The sequence below is a fragment of the Rhinolophus sinicus genome, linkage group LG03 (assembly GCF_036562045.2).
Source record: "Rhinolophus sinicus isolate RSC01 linkage group LG03, ASM3656204v1, whole genome shotgun sequence".
NCBI classification, from domain to species: Eukaryota; Metazoa; Chordata; class Mammalia; order Chiroptera; family Rhinolophidae; genus Rhinolophus; species Rhinolophus sinicus.
In genome coordinates this window covers 21,355,644-21,378,391 of record NC_133753.1, presented here as the reverse complement: position 1 = coordinate 21,378,391, position 22,748 = coordinate 21,355,644, and the positions used below count along the sequence as shown (strand labels likewise).

Genomic DNA, 22,748 nt, shown 5'->3' with positions numbered 1-22,748 from the left:
CAATGTGGTGTGCCTCTCAATTAGAATGCTTTCAGGTGCAAGCAATGTAAGAACCCAGCATAAAGTGGTTTAATAATAAGGAAAACATGTCATTTCCAAGGACAAGAAGTCTACATTTAGGCATTCCAGGGTTGGCTAATTCTATGGTCAAACATGTCTCCAAATTCTTTCTCCTACTTCATCCTGCCATCTTTCGTGTCCTGGTTTATCCTGTTGGGTTGGCCTCCCCTCATGACATCAAAACGGTCCCAAGGTGGTATCACATGCAGACAGCCACATGCCTATTTTGGAGAGGGAAAAAGATTCTCAGAAGTCCAGGTTTCCCCTGGAGGTGTCATCGGTCAGAATGACATCATGGGCCCCTTTTTAAACCAGTCACAAACAATGGAAGCAGTACATTCATTCCTTGGGGCTGAGGCCAGCGTCCCACAGAGCCGTGGTTGCCTGACACTGGAACAACAGGGCTTAACTTCAGGAAGGAAGATGTGGGCTGGGGTGGTGCGATTGCTACTGGGAAGGCGATGAGCAGGAAGCCCGCAGCCCCGCTGTGCCCTGCACTTCACTTCTCCTGTATCACGTAGGAGTGGCCCCTTGAACAAGGGGCTGCTGGTCTGGGAGAACGTAGTTCCCCAGTGAGGGCTTAAGAGCACTGTGGTAACACTCAGATGGTTACAACTGAGAGAAACAAAATCTGCATCTGCCTCTTGGACCATGGTAGATAACAGAGTTTTTTGTTGAGAGAACACATCTTTGTATTGTAGTGGACTTGTATACTTTTGAAGCATATTCCCTCTATTACCCAACCAGTTTCTCTTACTAACTTTATGATATGGGTAGTTAAGGATAACGGTATATCTCTATCTCTATACATATATGTATATATATATATGTATATATGTGTGTATATATAGATATACCAGGGGTGCCAAAAATGTATACAAGTGGGCACTCTCTCTGGTCAGCATTTTTCAAGCAGCAGTTCGCCGTAATCAGAGTGTCTGGATGCTGATGGTAACCACTTTGAGCACCTCTTGTAATTGCAGAAGTCAAATGTGACTTGTATTCATCTTTTGTTATAGGTATATATTGAGTATTATAATTTTATTTTATTATTTTTTTGAATGTTATAATTTTAATACAGGTTTCCTTTCTTAAAATGTGTATATTTTTTGGCATCCTCTGTATATGGAGGGTAGGGTGGGTAGGAGGAAGAGAAATGTAAAGGAACCATGGAATCTTACATTTTCATTTTCATGTAGGATAACTGCCCCCTTGATGTAGAATTCTCCTCTCCTCGGGTGCTACTTGAATGCTGCTGTGGACGGGGAGCTCAGCATCTCACAAAGTCGCCTTTCTATTGGAAGTTTAATCTTCTATCCTTATATCCTCTCTCTGAACTTCTAACAGAAAAGTCCCTTGATGTCCCATGACTCTCATCCTTCCTCTGGACACCTGTAGTCCTACCTGCACTACAGTCTCCAAGTTCATTAACTCACTGGATCCCCTGCCCAAACCTGAAAGCCCAGTCTTGCTCCAGTCAATTGCAAATGCCTGTGAGTCCACATGGGGAAGCCTTATAATCTGCGTGTTTTATCTTAACTTACTTGGCCAATCTGTCCAGACACCTGACCTTTCCTGATTTTAGGCACTGAGCCCCAAATGCCTTTTCAGATCTTCAAATCTCTTCAATTCCTGACCCTCAGCTTGTTTTGTCCAGACCACTGTAACTCTAAGACTAGTCTCCCCTCTGCTTTGCTACCTCCCCACTCCCAGGCCAGGAGAGCTCATGTGCCCCCCCACCCCCCAGTTCTCCTTTAATGCCCTCAGTGTACTGGGGGAGGATGGTAAAGGTATATCTGTGCAGTTTGCTGTCACACCTTTATCAGCCATGGTCCTGAACTTTTGTGTCTTGCCATCCCCTCCTCATAGCGCACTGAAGCCTTCTTGCTGAGTCATGCCCAGCCCTTGGAGGCAGAGAGATTGTGGCTGACTCCCACTTTGGTTTTCTGGTGCTGCAGACGGGCTTCACTGCATCCTCCATCTTCTGCCTGGTCCCCTCATGGCAGGTGCCATGTGCCCTTTGGAGGTGGTGGGCCAGGATGACAAAACAGAGCCAAGCTCCCCAGCCCACAAAGGCTGTGTGACCTAGGCCTGTTGCCTCCAGTCTCCAGCCCTCAGAGCTGAGATAAAGAGCGTCCTCCTACCCCATGCTTTTCCCTTGGAAACATCCGGCATGTGGCACATTGGTGTCACCCACTAAGCCAGAGAGGAAAGAGCCCTCCTGTCAGATTTGTGCCTTGTTTACAGCATATTTTTCTCACTTTTACTTTTTTCTTTTCCCCCCTCCATTTCTGAAATGTGAATATTTGGTGTCAGTTCAGTTATTCTTATGACAATCCCCTTTCCTTTCCAGAAACAGAGTGAAAGAGAAGCAAAACCCCCGGGGGCATCTGTCTCCCACTTTTGATGGGTTCCTTTTCCTCTCGCATGACACTAGCAGGAGTAACTGCTGGGTGTTCTGTTCTAAACCACACCTCTATTCTGTGCCGTCCCCTCACCTATTCCCCATCCTCCGCGGTTCTCCAGGCTCCCAGCCAGCTGGTGTGGTCCTGCTGAACTACAGCCGGACAGTTTCAGGGAGAATGCTGAGTCCCTCTTTGAACTCGGGTGAATGAAAGGCCAGTGCTCTAGCATGCTTTTGTTTTCTGTCTGTGAATTCATTGTAGGCAACCACATCTGAGTATAAGTTTCCCTGAAATGGGAACTACCTCTAATTACTCCAGTTCAAGACCTAGGTCCTACCGTGTTTCCCTGAAAATAAGACCTAGCCGGACAATCAGCTGTAATGAGTCTTTTGGAGCAAAAATTAATATAAGACCTGGTCTTATTTTACTAAAATATAAGACCGGGTCTATAATATAATATAATAATAATATAATATAATATAATACTGGGTCTTATATTAATTTTTGCTCCAAAAGATGCAGTAGAGCTGATTGTCCGGCTAGGTCTTATTTTCGGGGAAACACAGTAGCAAAGGAGGCTGGAGTAGAGGCCAGGATCTGGGTGTTTCTAGCCCAGGTTTTGCCTTGTGACTTAGGTAAGCTGTCTGTACACCATCTGTCTCTTACTCCCTCCTAGGGTTTCCAGGTAGGAATTCTTGCCCATTCTCAGGCATTTTTTTTTTCTTTCACTTTTCTGTTCCCAAATCCCGAGAAAAGTTGGTCAGGAAATCGGGAAAATTGGCTCCTTGAACCCAGGTAGGTGGTTGGTAGTATCGGCTGTCACTTCGTGGAAACGATTCATTGTGGAGAACAGAAAACAGTTTATATCTTGGGATTTGGAACGGGAAAGCGAAAACAATTCCTGAGAACGGGCGGGAATTCCTGCCTGGAAACCCTGCTCCCACCCTCCTTGGAGACGGGACACTCTAAGGAAAGAGGTCGGTTCTCTCAGGTGGAAGAGAAGGTTATGAATTTCAGCAAGGTTATTTCGATTACTTATTGTTCCCTTCTTGGAGCATAACTCCTCTTTCTCCAAGTCCTTGCTAGTAGAGGGTGATCAGGCTTTGTTTTTGCACTGGTCCGTGTCTACTGTACTGCTTGTATCTCCTGGCTCGTATAACAAAGCCTGGACTGTCCCAGCTGGTCAACCTCTCTCCAAACCCCAGTTGCCTGTACAGTAGGGCACCCCCCTCCCTTCCCACCCCATTCTCCAGCTCTGCCGGGCTGAGAGGAAGGCGTTGTATCTGCCTGTGGTGGCCTCACTTGTTCTCCTATGGCTCGGTGGTCAGAGAGAGCTGCAGCCCTGCCCCCACCCCGGACCACACTCTGCAAAGGGCATATGTATCTGATGTTGGGATGGTAGCTTTTAGTTTTCATGACATTTTATATAACCTGCCTTACCTTGTTTTATCCCCACCATGACTCTGCCAAATGTGAATAATAGGACGGACATTCAGCTTGCTTTCACAGGAAACATAATTGAGGTTCTGAGAGGTTAAGTGATGTGTTCAGCCTCCCATTGTGGCTGAACCTGGGAGACAACCCAGGACCCCGACGGGGATGCAGGCCCCTTGTCACTGCATTCCACTGGCTACCAGGCTTGGAATCGCAATAAAGTGGTCTCTCTGCTTGTTCACTTGGTGTCTGGCCGGCATTGCCTTCCTGTGTCCTCCTCTCCTGAGGTCACCCGCGATCTGTGTCCTGTCCTTCAAGCACTGAGCTGTCGGCAGGGCAGGTGGGCCGGAGAGTGGTCCGGTGTTTGTGTGGGGAAAAGGTACGGGTTGTGGGATGTGTGGGCGGGAGGAGGCTAGGAACACATGTTCCATATTAATCTTTATTTCAATGAAGTTGTTTGAGTTCATGCTTTATTGCGGTGCTTTAAAATAATGTGTTTCTAACAGTGCCCCCGGGGGTAGCACTTGCACTTTTGAGATCCTATTGCTGGAGTGGCTCACGAGACCAACCACAATAATAGAAAATGAGGCACCCCCTGGAGCACCATCTGAATTTATAATAGCAATTTCTACGATGCCCCGAGGCCAGCTCTGTTTGTATTTGAGAATATGTGAGAGCTCGGCACTGAGGGGGCTCCTCCCTTCCTGCCCTGTTATGATTGAGCCCCTGTTTAACCTGGGGAAAGGTCTTCCGCCTCCTGCATGGGGCCCTCATTGTTGGTCTCTGAGGAGAGCACTGGTTCTCTCTCCCCCACTGTGGTTTTGGTGAGGGAGGAGGCTGATGGAGGGGCGTGGTTTCCTCCTGTCTGTCAGCCCCTCCCCTCCTTCCTCCTCCCACCTCTCCACCTGGTGTGCAAAGCAGAAAGGCCCTCTGGGGTCTCCTGTGCCTTCACTCTCAAAGTGGTGAAATATGAAATGACAACATAATGAAATGAACTTGGTCTCATTAAGATTCCAAATGGCTGGCTGTTTCACTTTTTTTTTTTTTTTTTCCTTTTCCAATTCAGCCAGAGACCCACACCATGGTGCAGACGGCGGAAGTGGGTCAGTGCTACTGGGGTTTGCGGGAGTGTGGCAGGAGAAGTGAGGACAAGGGGCCAGCGTGGTCCAGGTTGGGACAGCGGGCTGAGGGACACAGCAGGGGACTGAGGATGAGCTGAATCATCCATCAGGGTTTCTGGAGGCAAGAACACAGGGTTTGGCCGGCGCCGCTGGAAACTCAGCCACATAAAACGCTTTCCTGGGCCCAGGAGAGGGATCAGTGTGGGGTGATAACACAGAAACCAGAAACCCCTACTTCCTTCCAAGCTATTTAATGATGGCCCCGAAATATTTGATGTGAAAAGTGAACAACAGCAACCTCTTCCCTTCATCCAATAAAGATAAAGCCTGCTCCATTATAGAGTGTGTGAGCAGCATTTGCACGCTGGTGAGGCATTCTCCATAGAGGATGTATGTCATTTTACCACATTACAGAAGCCTCTGGAAGGCCACAGCCGTTCCTGCATTTATCAGACCTTATTGACCCCCTACTATGTGCCAGGCACTGGGAGAGGCCCTGGAGAGTCGAAGATGGAGGCAACACTGTGCCTGCCCTCAGACGCTCGGGCCTGTGTATGTGTGTGTCACGTGACCATGACCTCATCTCCTTGCTGGCTTTTCCGGTGCATAGCGCATCTTAGGTCGGTTTATCTGTGAAGTGCTCTAATTCATGGATGAGTCTTCAGTCACTGGACATGTGCCCAGAGACAAAGTCTAGCCCAGTGGTTCTCTACTCTGGCTGCACATTATAACCCCCTGGGCTGCTTTTTAGACGTACTGATGACTAGGCCCCAGGCTAGGGTTGGTACTCAGTGCGTGCAGACAGGTGTGGTTGATTGGTTGGACTCATGCCTTACTGGTTACCGTGTTTCCCCGAAAATAAGACCTAGAGAGACAATCAGCTCTAATGCATCTTTTGGAGCAAAAATTAATATAAGAAACCTGGTCCTATTTTACTATAAGACCGGGTCTATAATATAATATAATATAATATAATATAATGTAATGTAATGTAATATAATATATAAATATAAATATATATTTATATTATATAATATAAATATATTATATTATATAAATATAATTATATAATCATATTATATTATTATAATATAATATAATAATATATAATATAATACTGGGTCTTATATTAATTTTTTGCTCCAAAAGACACATTAGAGCTGATTGTCCAGCTAGGTCTTATTTTCAGGGAAACACGGTAGTGGATATTTTAATCATTATCCCGACCCTACCCCAGACTAATAAAATCAGGATTCCTGGAGATGGAGGCTTAGCCATGGATAGGTCTTTTTACAAAACTTCCCAGGTGATTGTAATGTGCAGCCAGGGATAGTTTGTTTTTTTTTGGGGGGAGGGGGGAACAAGTCCCACGTGTGGTATACTCACCTTCAAGGCCTGAAGGCCACCAAAGCCCCACAAGCCAATGTTGGTGACAGCTGAATTCCTGTCCTCATGTCCCCCCTGGGGTCCCTGGCTGTAAAGTGTCATCATTACCAAAGGGGGGTCGCACAGTGTGGAGCTGCCGCTTAGCACAAGGTGAGTGAAAGAAAAGCTTTCAGCTTTAGAATCTTAGAGGTATCAGAAGTGGGAAAGGCCTGATTCAATCCCCTCTTTTTACATATAACAAAACTCAGGTTCAGGTGCCTCCATGATTTCTGAGGGTGGATGTCTGACACCTGCCCCAGGGCCTGCAGGCAGCCCACTGGAGAATGATTTTTATAGCTGCAGAATATGAGACAAGGAAGCTGCAAGGATGCGCATTTTAGCAAGTGCGTCTTAAGACAGGGGCATTATCAGTCCAGGAAAAACTCTTCAATCTTTATAGTTGTGCTAAACGTGTGAATTATTACATATAAAAACACAGCTTCCTCCAACAAAACAGTTTTGCTGATGTGGGTTTCCCGTGGTGCGGTGGCTCTGAGAAGCCACTGAAGGAGGAAATCTGTGTAACTGCAGGTTTTTGGCCTGTCTGTGTGGCACCCCCATGCTCCCCAGCTGGCATAGCTGGCTCTGTGGTGCCAATTCTCTAGTGAACTCCTGATATCGTGACCTCTGACCCTCAGAACCCACTTACCCCAGGTAGGCTACTCTGTGTGCCTATCTGCTCCCTCTCTGTATTTCCTTGTTAGAAGACCCGACTCCCCTTGAGATGCCTAGTGTTAGAACCTGTCTCCTGGAACCAAGGATTTGAAAGACCTGGGCCTCCTATCCTTACCTCCACTCCTGCAGTGGCCTTCTGCTGCCCCCACCTGCCACAGGGCCGCACTAACCATAGAAGTCCTCAAGGCCTTCCCCATAGGGCTCAGGAACAACTGTTTCCCTTTTGCGACTGGCATTGTCCGAGGCTTCACTTATGCCATCTGATTTAGTCATTACAGTCCTGGGTATGAGCTCCATTTTACAGATGAGGAAACTGAGGCTTAAGAGAGGTAGAGCTTCAAGAGGTAGAGATAAGTTCAAACTTAGTATAATGCTTCTTCCACTGCCTATTGGCTGCTGCTTTAATGCCTTTTGTTCTGGCAGGCTACTGGAAAAAAAGAGAAATGATCTGGAAGCAATGGAAATGAGCTGCTAAGTTCTCAGAAAGTGATTATGGTGAGACTCAGTGATGAGCCAGGGCAGCAGACTTGCATGTACTGCAACATGATTTTGCTTTTCTCTTCTCTTCTCATCTCAAGTGCCCTGCATATTCCTTATATTGTCAGGGGTGTGGGTAGCAGGAAAGGCAAGAGTTTTGGACTGTCCCAGAAGATAGAATCCACTTATACCTCAAGACTCAAGAATCAGATAAATGAAAAAAAGCACAGCCTCCCATGGGCTGAGCAAGGTGGGAAGGTCATAATTCATCCATGAAGTGTCAGCCAACAAATCTTAAAAGAACTGAGCAAGATGTAGGTGTGGTGTATGAAGAAACCAGTGATGGGAACTGCACGGAATGGGGAAACTGGGAAGCTGGAAGACAGAGCCCAGCACCAGCCTCTCCTAGGAAATGCCAGTGATGGGGCAGGCTCCATCTGAGACCCAGCAGCCTTCACTCCCTTCTCCAATGGGTCAGACTCAATTCTACGAGCGCTGGATGTGGAGGATGCAGGTGCTTAGAGCTGACAGTGCTCTGGATAGTAAGGTTAGGAGGGAGGCAATGGAAGCATTGCTTTGGCATCAACTTTATCACCATTCTTTCCGTGAGGGATTGAGGAGTTCACTGTTCTTAATGGGAGTGGGTAACGGCACACGGGGTGATACTCTGAGTGTGAACAATTGTATACACATAAGCTGCTGTGCCTGTTCATGTTCGCAGCCACACTCACACATACAGTTACGCTGGGATGAGGCTTTGGCACCTGGCACAGGTGTGCTTTGAAGGATCCAGAACATGAGGTTCATTGAGGGAGTAGAGAGTTGATAGGTAACAGTATGAATTTTGGAGGACAATCCAGAACTTGTAAAGTCAGAGCGATGCTGCAACTGTCTCTTGAAAGGCTAGAAGTTAAGTTCAGAGAAATCGGCTAGGGTAGGAAATACAGAGTAAGCACCTTGGGGCCAAAAGTAGTGTCCAGAACCTGACGATTAGTTGGAGAGATGTCACCAGTGGTACAAGTAAAAGTCAGTGAGGTTTGGACTGATCTTAAGGCAGAGGCTGTCCTGCCCGTTGCTGGGAGAACGTGGATCTAGCCCTAGCTGAGGACAATAGACACTTCAGGCCATTTCTTCCTCCCTCCCCTGATTGTTAAGCCGGTGGGAGAAAATCAGCACCTGGAAAGACCTGGCCATTTCCAAGTTATTTATAGTGCAAGATTTCAGGCCGAATATGACAGGAAACTATTCTGGCTTGCACTTTATATTGTTAAATTCTGTTCAATTGTTCATTTACTCAAAAATGTATTATGATGTGCCTATTATGGGCAAGGAACTACACAACGTGCTGCCATGACTATAAAGATGAAAAAAACGCTTGCTCTCAAGGAGTTTACAGTCTAGAGGGGGAGAGAAACATGCAAGCAAATTACTCTAATGTGAGTTAAAAATAGCCTGTCGTGTGAACAAAGGGAAAGAAGTGAATCATTATTATGGGGGAGACTTAGGGGCACTGTCGTGGAGGAAGTGACCTTTGACCTAGGCCTTGAAGTGTGAATGTGATTTTAACTGGGTGGGGAGATGCAGAGGAAGAAGCAGTCGGGAGGGAATTTTGGGATGGAGGAACAGCACGAGTGAAAGCATGGAGATGTAAAAAAGTGTGTAGCAAGTCTGCAGAAAGGCAATTAATCTAGTATGGCTAACATTTAGAGGCCTGCTGAGGAGATGAGACTGGAAATACTCAGTATATTCAGTGAGGAGAATCCAGGTACTTTTTAAATCCTCCCACTTAAACTGGCTAGTAGGTAAGGAAACTACAGGGAAGACCAGGTATAGAAATAACATTAGCTTAAGCACATGCAATTGCTTCAACACATTTTCCCTTCCCACTGCCCCTTGCAGCCATACAACTCTATTCTTTGTCAGAATGTGGACACCTCTTCTGTGCTGGTAAGCTCACACCCTATTTTCCTTACCTACATACTTTCAGACTTTCCTGTACCTCCAGTGTGTGTATGCCCTCGTACCAGCACAGTGGAGCATGCAGAAGGCCAGGTGACCATTAAACAAATATCATTGAACTTGGTAGGAGGAAGCAGAAATGGATTGCAAATCAGGTGCAAAGTAATGCATCCTTCACGTCGGCTAGAATAATTTCAGACCCTGGACCTCCTGCTGAAGTGAAAAATGACGTTTATAGGAGGGAAGCTGAGAATTAATCCTCCAAAATGGTAGTAAAGCAAATTCTTTCCTGGCTCTGCTGTGATTGCTCTTCCTCCCATTTCTGTCACTCCTTATTATTGTAATGAGTTCTGCTCTCCAAAGTGGATAAAGTCGCCATTCAGATAAGATCCGTTTTGTCTGGTGCAGCCTCGTTGATCTGATCACAGTGTGGACTGCAGTTTTTGAATTCACCTTGGGTATTTAACTTCTGGGGGGAAAGGGAAATAATGCCGATCTGGTACAAAAGTTGCTACCATCATTAGTCAGTTGTCTTCCGGCCCTCTCTCTCCAGCAGATTCTTTGCATACTTCTTGCACTTAGGGGCGCTTTTTACCTCAACCACATTTTGCCCTATTCCAGGATTTGAATTGCAGTGGAGGTGGGATCACTAGGGATCATCTGCCTGCAATTCCTCGTGGAGTGAGTTCTCACTGGTTGTGCAAGATGTGAAATCCCGCACCCTTGCTGAGCAGCACGGGAACTCTCCGTGGTGCTGAGAAAACTGCGGTGGTTCCGTAGAGAGGGCGGCTGTTGGGAGCTCTCCGTGGTCTGGAAGCAATACACTTCTGTAGGGAATTTGAGGGGAAATTGTCCACAAACAGCTCTAAAGATCATTATTGCCCCACAGGAGGGTTGAGATGGAACCAGAGTAGTAAGCTGTTGAGAGATTGCTGCATACACGTCCACCCTAAAACTAACGACCACATTCACATTTGCTCTTATTCTATGATTGTTTTAGAATGCTTCATGTATTTAGTTTTCTTCCTGGTAGCGAGGGGGAAAAGTAGATGCTTGTGTTAATTACAGGAATTGTGTTATTGTTCACCTAAAGTACAAAACAGAATGAAAGAATCACAATTCATTTATTTTGCACACATATTTTTTGGCACCTTTAATATGCTAGGTGCTAAGCTTTGGACCAACTTCTAGCTCACAAAGGAATCAGGTAAGCTGTGACTCCAGGAGGTCTGCTTTTCCCCCCAGACAAGCACTGATATCTAGTTGCTGACAACTCTGGACTTCAGGTAGTGGTTGTAACCAAGAAGGGACCTGGGAAGAAGTCCTGGGAATGCTGGGGCTCCCTTTGTGATTTCTATAAATTGAATATGAGTGTGACAGTAGAGAACCATTGTGTGGCTTGAGGAGGTTCTAAAGGAAGCAGAGGCCGTTGCAATTCTATATGAACTGAATATCCACCTTTGACTGTTTTTATTTTTTTATTTTATTTCTTTTAGGCTTGAATTGGCTTCCTGCTGGGAACTGCGTCTCTCAGTTTGCGTTGAGGTCTCCACACTGATTGCCCTGAGGAGTGGCCTGGGAGAATGCCGGATGCTGGTGTGTGCATGGATGCTCATAAAAGAATGCAGGTGACTATGTGATGGTAATACTGATACAGAACATATATGCTATGATTTGTTATGAGTGCTTTTCCTATATTAAATTATTTAATTCTCACAACAACATTTTGAGGTAGACACCATTACAAATATAGTCACATGCTGCTGGAACGGTGGGGATACATTTGACTACTGTCATGTATGAAGCCTGTTATTGACTGAAATATCATTATGCAGCTCATGACTATATTTTATGAAATACAGTCTCAGAAAAAAAATGAGGTACAGAGAGGTTATATAACTTGCCAAATGTCACACAGCTGGTAAATAGCAGAGCTCGGATTTGATAGCAGGTCTTCTGTCTCCAGAGTTCATTCTCTTAATTACTATGCTATAAAAACCTGAAGATACAACTTCCCGGGAAATAGGTGCCTATTCCCTGAGGTAAGAAAAATATTTGGATGGCTTGTTTCTCCCCTGGTCGCATGTCCTTCGTGTAACAAATGTCTCCCATCTCAGTTTACAAAACATCACACTTTAACGCTATCTCTGAAATCTTATTTACCTGTAGCTGGACTTTTGCCAAGTAATATTTGTCCCATCATCCTGAAAAAGAAATTCATTCATGATGGGCTACTTCTTATTCCTCAAGATTGAGGTCATTTGTTTTTTCAGAGAAGCCTTCCCTGACCATTCAGTCTGAGATGGTTTTTCCTTACATCCCATGGTTTTGTGTTCTTCATAGTACTTATCACTCTCCAAAAGTATCTCATCTGTTTATGTGCTTTATGGTTTTCTATCCATCACCACTACTAGAGTATGAGGCCTACAAGGACAGAAGATTTGTTTGTCTTGTTTACTGCTGTATTCCCTCTACGTGGAATGTGGTATGATTAATAAATGAATCCATACCTAAGAATAGTTTGGTAGGCTCTTGGAGGAAAACTCAGAGAGAGGGAGTATTAATAAAGTCCTCTGGATCAGGAGAGATTTGCAACAAGTTTAAAAAGTGAAAAAAAGTCAGTGTATGGCTTTAAAAAGAGACCTGGATGGGGGACCACTTGTAATCAGCAAGGGCTACCAGCTCTTGGGAGCCAAAGCCAGGATGTCTGGAGAGCTATATTCGTGAGACTAGTATGTGTTACCATTTCACCAGAGTTCTGCATGTTAACTCACATTGGACACTGACGTGAAGGAAGATGAGAGGTGAATTAGGAGAGTGAGGCAGTTACCATGACCCATCATTCTCCCTTGACTTTTCCAGGAAGTCAATGGGGGTGTCTTGTCTTTTCCCCCCAGGTGCCTACTGTAGAGATCTCGCCCGTCTGCAGCAACACGGTCCTCACATACTTCAGGCCTGAGCAGCAGTTCTAAGAGGGGGGAGGATCATCACTTTTCCAAGTGATGCACAGTTATTCATTAGAAGGTACATTGGAGAAAAAGTGATGGGGCCTGGAAGAACTACGTAGAGAGTTAATTTTTAAAAACTAAGAATGTGAAGCTATTGATACATTTGGATTTTTCAGAGGTGATTTATTCATATTTGGTTGACTTTCTGGACTTCTAGATAATTTTCTTTCCAGTTTTTGGCATTGATAGTGCTTACGGATTTACTTACCAGAGTCTGCAGAGGAGAGAGAAGACTTATCCAGTTAGTTCAGAGTTGGGAAGCAGATGCATCAGAGCATTTGGTGGGGGAAGAGGTTGCTCCCATTTTCCCCATAGTTACATCCCAGATTTTTACATTTTGAGATTTTCTTAGTCAATAGTTGCGTAAAATCTATTTTCACTACTACTGTGCATAGGGCATTAATCACTGAAATCTGTTTCTCACAGTTACCCTTCACACAGGACTCTGGTTTGCTTCCAGAGCAGCCTTGGGTGCAAAAATTCTGTTTGCTGATGTCTGTATTTGCCAAATGTCCAATGGAGTAAAGAATGGAAAGGGTGGAAAGGATTTCTCAAGGGGCTGCAGACACGGAAAGAGGGTTGGTTAGAGAAGAGGAGAACTACTGACTGGAAAGGGGAGAAAGAAAATAGAAAACTGAAACTAATCTCCTTTAAAAGAAAGCAGAGGATGAAGGACCTGGGGTTGGACCCTTTTGCTGGAGACCTTTGGGGGACAGAGAGGAAGAGGGAGGTGCACAGGTATGGAAGCCTGAAAGCCCGAGATTGGAATCCGTTTCCTGAACCTCCTGTCTCAGCCGTATAGAATCCTTCCAAGTATTAAATTAGATGATATATGTGACATGCTTGGCACAGAATAGATGCTAAACAAGTGGAAATCATTATGGGCTTCATATGGGCCCCCAATTTATTTTTTAGTCATTTCTCACATATTTATTGAGAACTTTTAAGTGCTGACTGTGAGTATATAGGTGTGATCACTGCCCTCCTGCAGTTTAGACCTTTCTAGTGAGAAAGAGAGCAGCCGTCATCTTTGGGAGTATTTCTCAGGGAGCTAGTACTATCACTCTGCACTTACATTTGCACCTACTGTGTACCCAGTCCTTGCCTGCTTTGTAGGAAGGGACTATACCTATAGGAAGAGGTGCAAGTGGGCTTAAATGATGGTGATTCAGAACATGGGAGACCAGGCTGGGACAAAAAAAGGACAGAAAGAAAGAACCTCATTTATTCAGCAGACATATATAGCCTCGCTGCACAATCTTAGCCCAAGCAAAGGGCTTTGATGGAATTTCTGGGTTAGTGGAGACTTGGCATGAGAGCGAGTGTGAAAGCAGGAGCTTGCAAGCTCTTGAAGTGGTGGGCTAAAGAGATGAAGATGGAGTGTATGAAGGCTGTGGCAAGGGAAGGAAAAAGGAAAATCACAAGTTGCCAGGAGAATGGCTCAAGCAGTGGGTTAGGAAACCGAGCAAAGTGCTGGGGGCGGCTGAGTGGTATCAGGAAAGCAGATGGTGATCCTTGAGAAGGAGGGTGCAGATGGCAGTGGTGGTGAGGAGGCAGCGTGGGGTGAAGAACAGTCCCAGCTCAGCTACTCCAGGAGGGGAGAGGCTGGAACACGACTCCCCATGCTGGGTGAGCTCCGTGACTCATCTGGCCCCCAAAGTGGCATCTGATGAGGGTGCCAAGAGGAAGGATGTGGGAGACTGCGATTCTCTGTGATGGGCCTTGGAGGTTAGACACGAACTTCAAGCATCCAGGAATTCCTGGTGAGGAAAGAAAGCTTTCCTACCAAGAAAAGAATGCAAGTACCTTGCTGTAGCCAAATGCTATCTCCCAGGTGAAGTTTGCACCATCTGTCTGACCTTGGGCAAGTAATTTGATTGCTCTTGGACATGGTTTTCTCATCTGTGAACTAAAAGGGCTGGGTTAGGCAATAGTTAAAATACCCTTAAGCTCCAAAATGCTATGATTCTGGGGAATATTTGAATGTCTGGACTGTAGAGGTTGGGGTAGACTTGTTAGTCCGCCACTACTATAGTTGCATGTGAAGACTAACTGAGAAACAATGACGAATTCCCTATGCACACTGATAGTGAAGAGATTTCAGGTAATTGTTACCTGACATGTTAGGAAGTTGAGGATTTTGGCTTAATGAAATAATGTTTCTAAATATTGGAGTTGTCCAATGTTCATTTGGGTTGCTTCGTAAGGTAGTGAGCTCCCTGTTGCAGGAAGTGATCAATCACAGGTTGAATGATGACATTTTTTGGGGTTGTTATAAAAGGAATTCTGCCCCCTATCCCACCTTTAAGAAACACTATGAAACAATATGCTTTCCTGCAGACTGGTTGAACATGTGATTAAGTGATCAACGGTGGTGAATCCCATCATGTAAATTTCAGGACGTAATGTTTTTCACATTAATAGGTCTCGTGTGAGGGAAAAATATTTTCCTTTTTTTTTTTTTAGTAAAATAACTGGAAGACACTGGATTAAATAATGTTAAGCAAGTTTCTTTAACGCAGGACTTCTCAGAGACTTAAATATATGAATGTGCGTTATGAACTTCCTACATCTATTTGACAATAGAGCCTTTTTCACAGAGTATCTGGTAGGATTAGTGACTGACTGAGCCTGTTTTGAGAAAAGTCGCTGTAAGGGATTGTCTTATGTTCCAAGCCCTTTGCCCCTAGAAGGAAGACATCACAACTTCTCTGTTGTCCTTGGCTGGGTCTGATGACGAAGGCTGATTTGGAGCTTAATGCCCTGGAGGAGGGGGTGGGATTCTGGATGATACTGTGAGACTGACTCAGCTGGTGACCTTTGATGAGTCCCCTCCTTGGGTCTCAGTGTCCTCATATGTCACTATTTTCAGCCCCATCCTTTTTAGGGTTGAGGTGTCATGATAGAGTCTAGGGTAGTACCTATGGCACTTGAATTTGAATCACCTGGGCATCTTAATGGGTGCAGATTCTGAATGAGCAGGTCTGCTGGCGGAGATTCAGCACTGCTGCCAAGCTCGAGTAATGCTGGTGACCCCGCCTAGAGTAGTGAGGGTCAGGAGTACATCCTCATGTGGAGCAGCCACGGCTTCCTGGTGTCACTACTTGCCCTGGAGATTTGGTCTATGTTTCTGGAAGGTGTTTTTCATGTGGGAAAATAAACCAGGCATCTCTCCCGTGTCCCTGTAGTGGGGTTTGCCACAGGCCCATAGGCCCCTCCGAGGGAATCCCTCTTCCGCTTCCGCTTCCGCTCCCCCACCTCCACTGCCTAAGGCTCTCCACTCAGTTAATCTATTTTTTGAGTTTGAGTTAAAACCATTTCAGACATATTTTTAACTGCATCTTGTTTGAAAAGCTGTTAGCATTTGGCAATCACTCCATCTTCAGCTTGAAGTCTGGGGAGGGTGTTTCTTTCTTTTTTTTTCCTTTCTCCACAACCGGGCAAAAGTATATCATTTAAAAATAGTTCTAGTGCGTGGGTCAGAGAGAATGGTTGCCGGGGATGAGGATGCAGGTGGGCGTGGCTTGGGCGCCATGGAATCATGGCTGCTGGTGCTGCCCGCACTTGAGGCTGAGCTGACTCTACAGGGTGAATGGGTAGGGATGGGCTGAGGGCTGAGAGGCAACAGGAAAAGGGGCTAGGGGGGGCATGGGGCAGCAGGCTTCGGAGCTGGGCCCAGGCAGACATCTCCAAGCAGAGTCCCCCAGCCAAGATAGCAGAATTGACATCTTTCCTGCCTGCAATCCCAACACATGCCAGAACCAGCACATTCCACTTGCCATTATTAGGAAGCTCTTATTGAGGGCCTCCTGGGAGGAAGACCTATGGGAAGCTGTTTTATTTTTTTGTTTAACAAACACTTATGTAGCCTTTACATTGCGACAACCACTCTTTGAGTAGTTTAAACATATTAACTCATTTAACCCCCATAACAACCCTATGAGGTGGGTGCTATCAGGGTCCCTGTTGCACAGAAGGGGAAACCGAGGTGCAGGACAGTCCGACAACGTGCCCAAGGTCCTGAAGCTTACGTGTGGTAGAGCTGGGCCCCAGCTGCGCTGTCTGGACCTGGAGTTCATGCCCTTCACCATGACACTGTGTTGCTTCTGCCAGAGATGTAGGTCCTGTCCTCCCGGCACCCAATCAGAGAGCGGCTGTGCCGGCCCGCTCTGCTCGTATCTGTCTGGCGGAGGAATGAAGTTTAACCCACACAATAACTTCCATCATAGATGGAGAACATGACGACTTTTGAAAGCAGGCAAGGATTGATAGGTAACTCCCTGCCAGTCAAACGCTCGAACCCATTAAGCACTCCAAAGATACCTGGACCGTGTTAAAGTTTGATCTCCAAGCAGGACATTTGAGAATTGTTTTGAAAATTAGTAGAGGAGGAGGAGACAGCTTCTTTCTCAGGTTTTTTTCTGGTGAAGCTTTTCGGTGAGACTTTCTGTCATCATCAGTTTAACTGGGCAGTGCAGGTGCAGGAATCTCCCTGAGGCTAGAGACGGGAGTCCTTCCCCGAGGGCTGGTTCCTCTCAGCTGACAAAAGGCTGCTGAATTCAGGGAAGTGGCTGGGAGGCTTCTACAGGCTGCAAGTCCCAAGAATATTTTATTTTAATGGAATAATCAGGAAAAGCAAATGAGGGTAGAGAGCTCCCCACAGCAGTGGAAAGTTGGAGACTTTTGGCCTTCCCAGGAGCTAGGCTTTCCTGCAGCCTCTGGGGTGGCTTGTACCCTGGTGGAAGAAATGAAGGGAGCTAGAAACATTCCCTGGGAGCTGACCTTCTCAAGGCATGGATGCTCAGGCTCTGCTTTGGGCTTATGCTCTCACCTGCCTGCAAATTGTACCTTCATTTGCTCTCTTTCTGTCTTATGCCAGAACACAGTTCTCTGATCAGATGCACGGCTGTTGGGGTTTGGGAGCACTGCTGTTGGTTCCCTGGCACTCACTGCTGGCCCCGTGTCCTCTAACTGGGCTACAGGGACAACTCTTCTGTACAAGTCCCCTCCTTGAAGATGTCAGGCCCCTCTGTGGTGCTGTCTGCCCTGCATGGGGCATATCTAATTATACTAGTTAATAAGCAGTCACTTATTAATAACACTGGAAACACCATCACATAGGGGACAGAAAGGCAAATAAACTTCAGCAGGCCCACAATGCATCACAGCCTGGGGGAGGAGAGAAGAGCAGAAAGCATATTTGTAAGGGGTACTAGGCAAACTGCTTTCAGCCAACGGCATTTGAGGCTGAATTTGAAATCTGCCCAGGAACACAACATGTGGGGACCTGCAGCCTTGTCTCCGACTGAAGTGCTGGCTGGGGATTAGCAGAACTATCTAATGCCCAGTTTCTAGTGACTTGAGAAGCCTTTTATTCCCAGGGTTGGTTGGGATAGAGTAGTGGGAACACAGAAAGAAAGAACAGTATGTGCACCCATTTCAAGGATGGGGAAACTGAGGCCATTGACCATTATCACTGTCTTCCAAAGATTATTGAAATAATCAGTGTGTAAAATGTAGAACCTCTACATTGAAGCTATAAAACTCCTAGCCAATGCAACCCCCGAAATTCACATACAAGAGTCATTAGGGCAACAAGAATATATATGTTAAGTCTGTTTATAACCCTGATTTCATAGGCATAGTCATATTTACAAGTATGCAGTTCAATATGTTTCAACAAATAATGTGATAAAAGCAACTTGCTGAGAAGATTAAATGAGATATTGCATCAGTGCACGCAAGTGCTTACCTTAGTACCTGGAGGGGGTAATAATGCTAAGAACCAGGCCTGATAGCTGCTGTGCTCTGTGAGGGTCAAGCCAGTGACTTATGGCCAGCTTCTAGTCTGATTGGTTGCTGCCAGTACCATTTCAGATATTACATGTTTTGAATCTACTCTGGTCATGATAGCTGATATGCTTTATTGTGAACTTTCCATGTACCATTCACTCTTAGATATTTTTGATGTCATCATCATAGGATACGATGTTTGAGGATGGTATCATTTCCATTTCACAGATGAGAAAACTGAGGCTCGAAATGTTAGTACCTTGGCTAAGGTCTCATAGTCAGCACACGGCAGAGCTGGGATTTGAACCCAAATGTCCTCTTGGCAGAGCATTGGGATCTTAATCACAAGGATGCCAGGCAGACGGCCAGCAGGGTGACATGTGGTGGCGCTGGGTGTTGTCATTCTTGTTGTTATCGTCATGACATTACCTTGATTTTATTTTCCCCCAGAATGTCATGAACAACTTATCCTTTTGACTGGTGATGAAATTGTTTCTTGCTTCATCCCGAAAGTGCTGGTCTGGCACATTTGAGAAAAGCTGAAACAGACCCTGTCCCATTTTGTTCTCCCCATGAACTGAGTGAAGGCAGAGCCACACAGCTGTGGGAAGGAAGGTAGGCCCACCTTTGGACACTTCTAACCTAATGGCTTCTGATTGTGGCCCTCTTAGCCCAGGACAGAGGGGTGAGCAGTAGAAGTCCAGTCTCTGAGGCTTCAGTTGCCCCCATTGAGTCTGCCATTAAAGGACAAAAAAAATCAGTGTCGCTGTTGACACGGCACCATCCTTTGGGCAAACACCTGATATTGCTTTATGCTTATGGTTGCATTACATGTCTGTAAGGAGACCTGCCTTATCGTCTTTCTCTGTGTTTTATACATATCCACCTTCATACATCGGGAGCTCTCTGGGGAGGGGACACTGGATCACCGGGAGCGAGCAGAGTGGTAGTTAGCTAAAATGTTATGGAGGAATGACACAGAGTGAGCCCAGAGATTTCATGATAAAAGGCAGACTGAAAGGATACACTGGAGTAATTGAAAGATAAATAACACTTAAGAAGCCCACATCCATACTAAGTGGAAGCAAATGACAATAACCAGTATGTTCAAAATACACAAGGTAAAGTAGATTAGGAAACAAAAGGGCTAAAACAAGTAAATGAAACTAACTACAGTGATACCCTGGTGAGCTGAAATATTGAAAGTGAAATGATGAAATAAGGGAATGCTAACTATAGGGGGCAGTCCAAAATTAATAATCCCATGCAGGGGCAGAGGCAGACCATTGGGCAGAGGCAGTGGACATTTGTTAAGCATTTCTGGGGGGCAGGTGTTCTGTGTGTATTTTGTCTCTTAATTCTTGCAACAATCCTATGAAGAAAGTACAGGTGTTGTTATCACCATTTTATAGGTGAATATGCTGAGACATGGAGAGGGGAAAGAAAACGATTCAAATCACATGGAATTTAGGTGGCCAAGTTGGCGTTGGAGGACAGGTATGTGACCTAACCTCTAGATTGTCCTGCAAATGTGCGGTGGACTTCTCAGGGGGATGTCCTTTGAAGGCTGGTGTTTGCCAGAGGAGTCCCATGGGTGCTGTCCCATGAGGGCAGTGAGTTCTCAGGCTCTCCCTTTGGGCTTATGCCCTCAGGTCCCCTGGGTCCTTTAGGTCTCTTTCTGTTGTTCCCAAAGGTGACCACAGCTGCCCTCGTTGTTTCTAACTTCCTGCCGGATCATGGTGGTTCCTTTCCCTGGTCTTTCCCTAGCATCTCCAGACACTTGCCTAAGTCCATGCACGATGCCCTCGGAATTTCTTTTCCATGCTCTGAGAACAAATAAGGTGTATGGGCTTCAAAAAAAGTCCAGGTAAGGAGGATATATACGATCAGGTGGCAGGGCAGTTCAGGCCTAACAGAAGCAGGTGTAATGTCAGGTGTGATTTGTGACATTGTCAGGCATGTTTGTTTGTGTTCTGAATACTTGCTGGGTACCACAGAGGTGTTCAAGATTGGGGACCCATAGAAACATGAGAAAATGAGATTGTGATCTGAAAGGTAAAACAGACTAAAAAGTAGGCTAGTAATGCTGGAATTACACATGTCTAAGTCCCGCCCAAGTGCCACTTTTCCACCAAGCTTGCCTTGATAGCCTCTCTCCAAATCATAATTTATCACTTGCTTCTTGACAGTCCCATAGTGCTCCCTTTGCATGACTGTTATCTCCTCTTGCTTTATAGGAACACACCTGTCTTCCTTCAAAGCAAAGTGGACTCCTTGGGGCAGGGACCTTGATTTTCTCGTTTTGTTTCCTGTGAGCACCATATCAGTACACGCTATCAGATTTGCTGGGTTGGGCAGCGCTGAGATGGCTGGAAGAATGTCCAGTAACGTGCAGAAATAGAAGAAGTAAGTGAGGCAAGAGAGCACTGTGGCTGAGCAGGCAGTCTCCGGAGTCAGAAAGACACGAGTTCAGATTCATCCTTGGTTACTTCCAGCTGTGTGACCTTGTGGAGCCTCCCTAAAGCTTTGACTTCCTCCCCTGTAAGATGGACAACTGTCAAATGGCACCAAGTCCACTGGACTGAATGAGATGACCCATGTGCTGGCACCTGGTCAGGGCCGGCTATTCTTGCCATTGGTGCTGGCTCGAGGAAGGAGCCACCATGCAGCCTCGAGAAAGGGGAGGCAGGAGAGAAGGGGGGTGGGGCTGTTTCCCACTGTGAGGCACCAGGGTCTGATGCTGAACAAAACCTTGTGTGTAGTGCCACCGACTGTCATCTCTTGTTTAGGCTTGCCTGGGGAAATGTTTCCACAGACACGCACTAGTTTGGCAAAACTGGTGAGGGATTTTGAAGAGTTTGGGGTGCAGTGGTAATGCTCAGGTCCTGAACTGAGGATGTAAGCCACAGAAGGGAGCTGCCGTCCTGACCCATCACTGCACCTGGTGCCTGCCTCCACCTCTTGTAGCTCACAGCTCCCAGGGAAAGGGTTGGCTGTGCTTCCATCTGTCTTGCTGACTAGGAGCCCTTGGAGGGAAAGCCCCCTTTGTCACCTTCATTTCTATGTCCCCATCCCTCATCGTACGCACTGTGCCTTGTCCTAACAGGCATTCAAAATGCTTGTTGAAGGAATGGCTTTGTGTCCTAGTTACAGCTCTAACCTCCACCAGATGTGCAAGGATTGCCCTGATTTCGCAAGGAGGAACAACCACTCAGGGAAACTGAGGTACATTGCTAGCTCAGGGTCCGCTCCACTTCCTCAGTCTGCGATGAGGCACGTGCATCCTCAGCAGTGAGAAGTGGTTTAGTCTACTGAAGCTGTAGCTGAGGATTTTGTCTTTTATTTTTAATTCCTGCTCCAGTTCTAGCCAAGAGCCTTCCTCAAGCTGGGGTGAGGGGAGAACTGAGCTCCTGACACTGCCTCTTAGTCTTAGGGGCCTGCAGTGTGTCCCTCCCTGATGATATCTTCACAGCTGTTTGCAAAACAGTCAGGGAGGAGGTGAAGCCCTGAGCCAGGCAGACTGGCTGTCTCTTTAAATGCCGGGGTCTGTGTGGGAGAGGGAGGGGCCGGCTCTGGAGTGCGTGAAATTCCTGGGCTCCTCCGGCAGTCTCAGGCTCAGAGCTCAGCCTTACACATCTCTTGCATGCAACTCACTGAGAGGGAGAGGCGAGCGTGTCCTCTCTCGCAGCACCAGCATCTCCAGCCACCAAGGACTTGCTTTTCGCACCTCCAACACCCACCTCCCTTCTTCCCTGCCACTCCCTCCCAGAGAGAGAAAAAGAAAAGGAGAGAGAAAGATTCTGGAATTTGAACCTTCCCAAAGAGGAAACATACCCAGCAAACTCAGTTGATTAAACATCAAACAAACAAACAGATCCCAAATCTTCTGTTCAACTGGAAAGGTAAGATTTGGGGAGAAAGCAAGACCGGCGGGATGCGAAACAACTCCAGGTTCTTGTTCGTTCTGGGAGGCAGTTGCTCCGAGGGTAGAAGTTTTCAGTTGGGAGCGACCAACCTAGATTTTTTTTCTGAATGTTGGATCGGAGAGCCGTGGCTGACCATGGGAATGGCTTTCCAACTGCCTTTCGTTTCTTACAGTTTCTCCTGGAAGTTGGGTCCTTTTGCTCCAGGTGTTCAAAAAGTCAGAGAATGTTTTAGATATTTTATTACTTTTTAGAAAATCTTTCTCCTATTTCCTTGGATTGTTAGTCTGAAATGATGTGTGCCCATCACTTCATTTTGGGCATTTTGTAGCTACTTTTTTTTTTTTTTTTGGCATTTTGTAGCTACTTTCCTCCTCCTCATTATTCTTTTTTTTTTCTGGGGAAGGGGCTGATTCAGAAAAGGGACACTCTGAGGCTCACAAGAAGGCAAAATTGAATTGAGACAGG

General features: G+C 46.1%; 2 protein-coding genes across 34 annotated transcripts in view; one reads left to right on the top strand and one right to left on the bottom strand.

Annotated features, from left to right (window-relative positions):
- LOC109448224 (cyclin-dependent kinase 1) overlaps nt 1–22,748 on the bottom strand; it is a 142,465-nt gene that overhangs the window by 91,098 nt on the left and 28,619 nt on the right.
- Nucleotides 21,959–22,748, top strand: part of NRXN3 (neurexin 3) — a 1,514,302-nt gene continuing 1,513,512 nt past the window's right edge. For 18 of the 33 annotated variants that reach the window (XM_074327118.1, XM_074327110.1, XM_074327117.1 and 15 more), the window contains exon 1: nt 21,961–22,259. The gene's annotated coding sequence lies outside the window, so the exon portion shown is untranslated. Of the gene's footprint in view, nt 22,260–22,748 lie in introns of all 33 variants that reach the window. The other 15 variants (XR_012494579.1, XR_012494578.1, XM_074327135.1 and 12 more) reach the window with 2 other exon arrangements.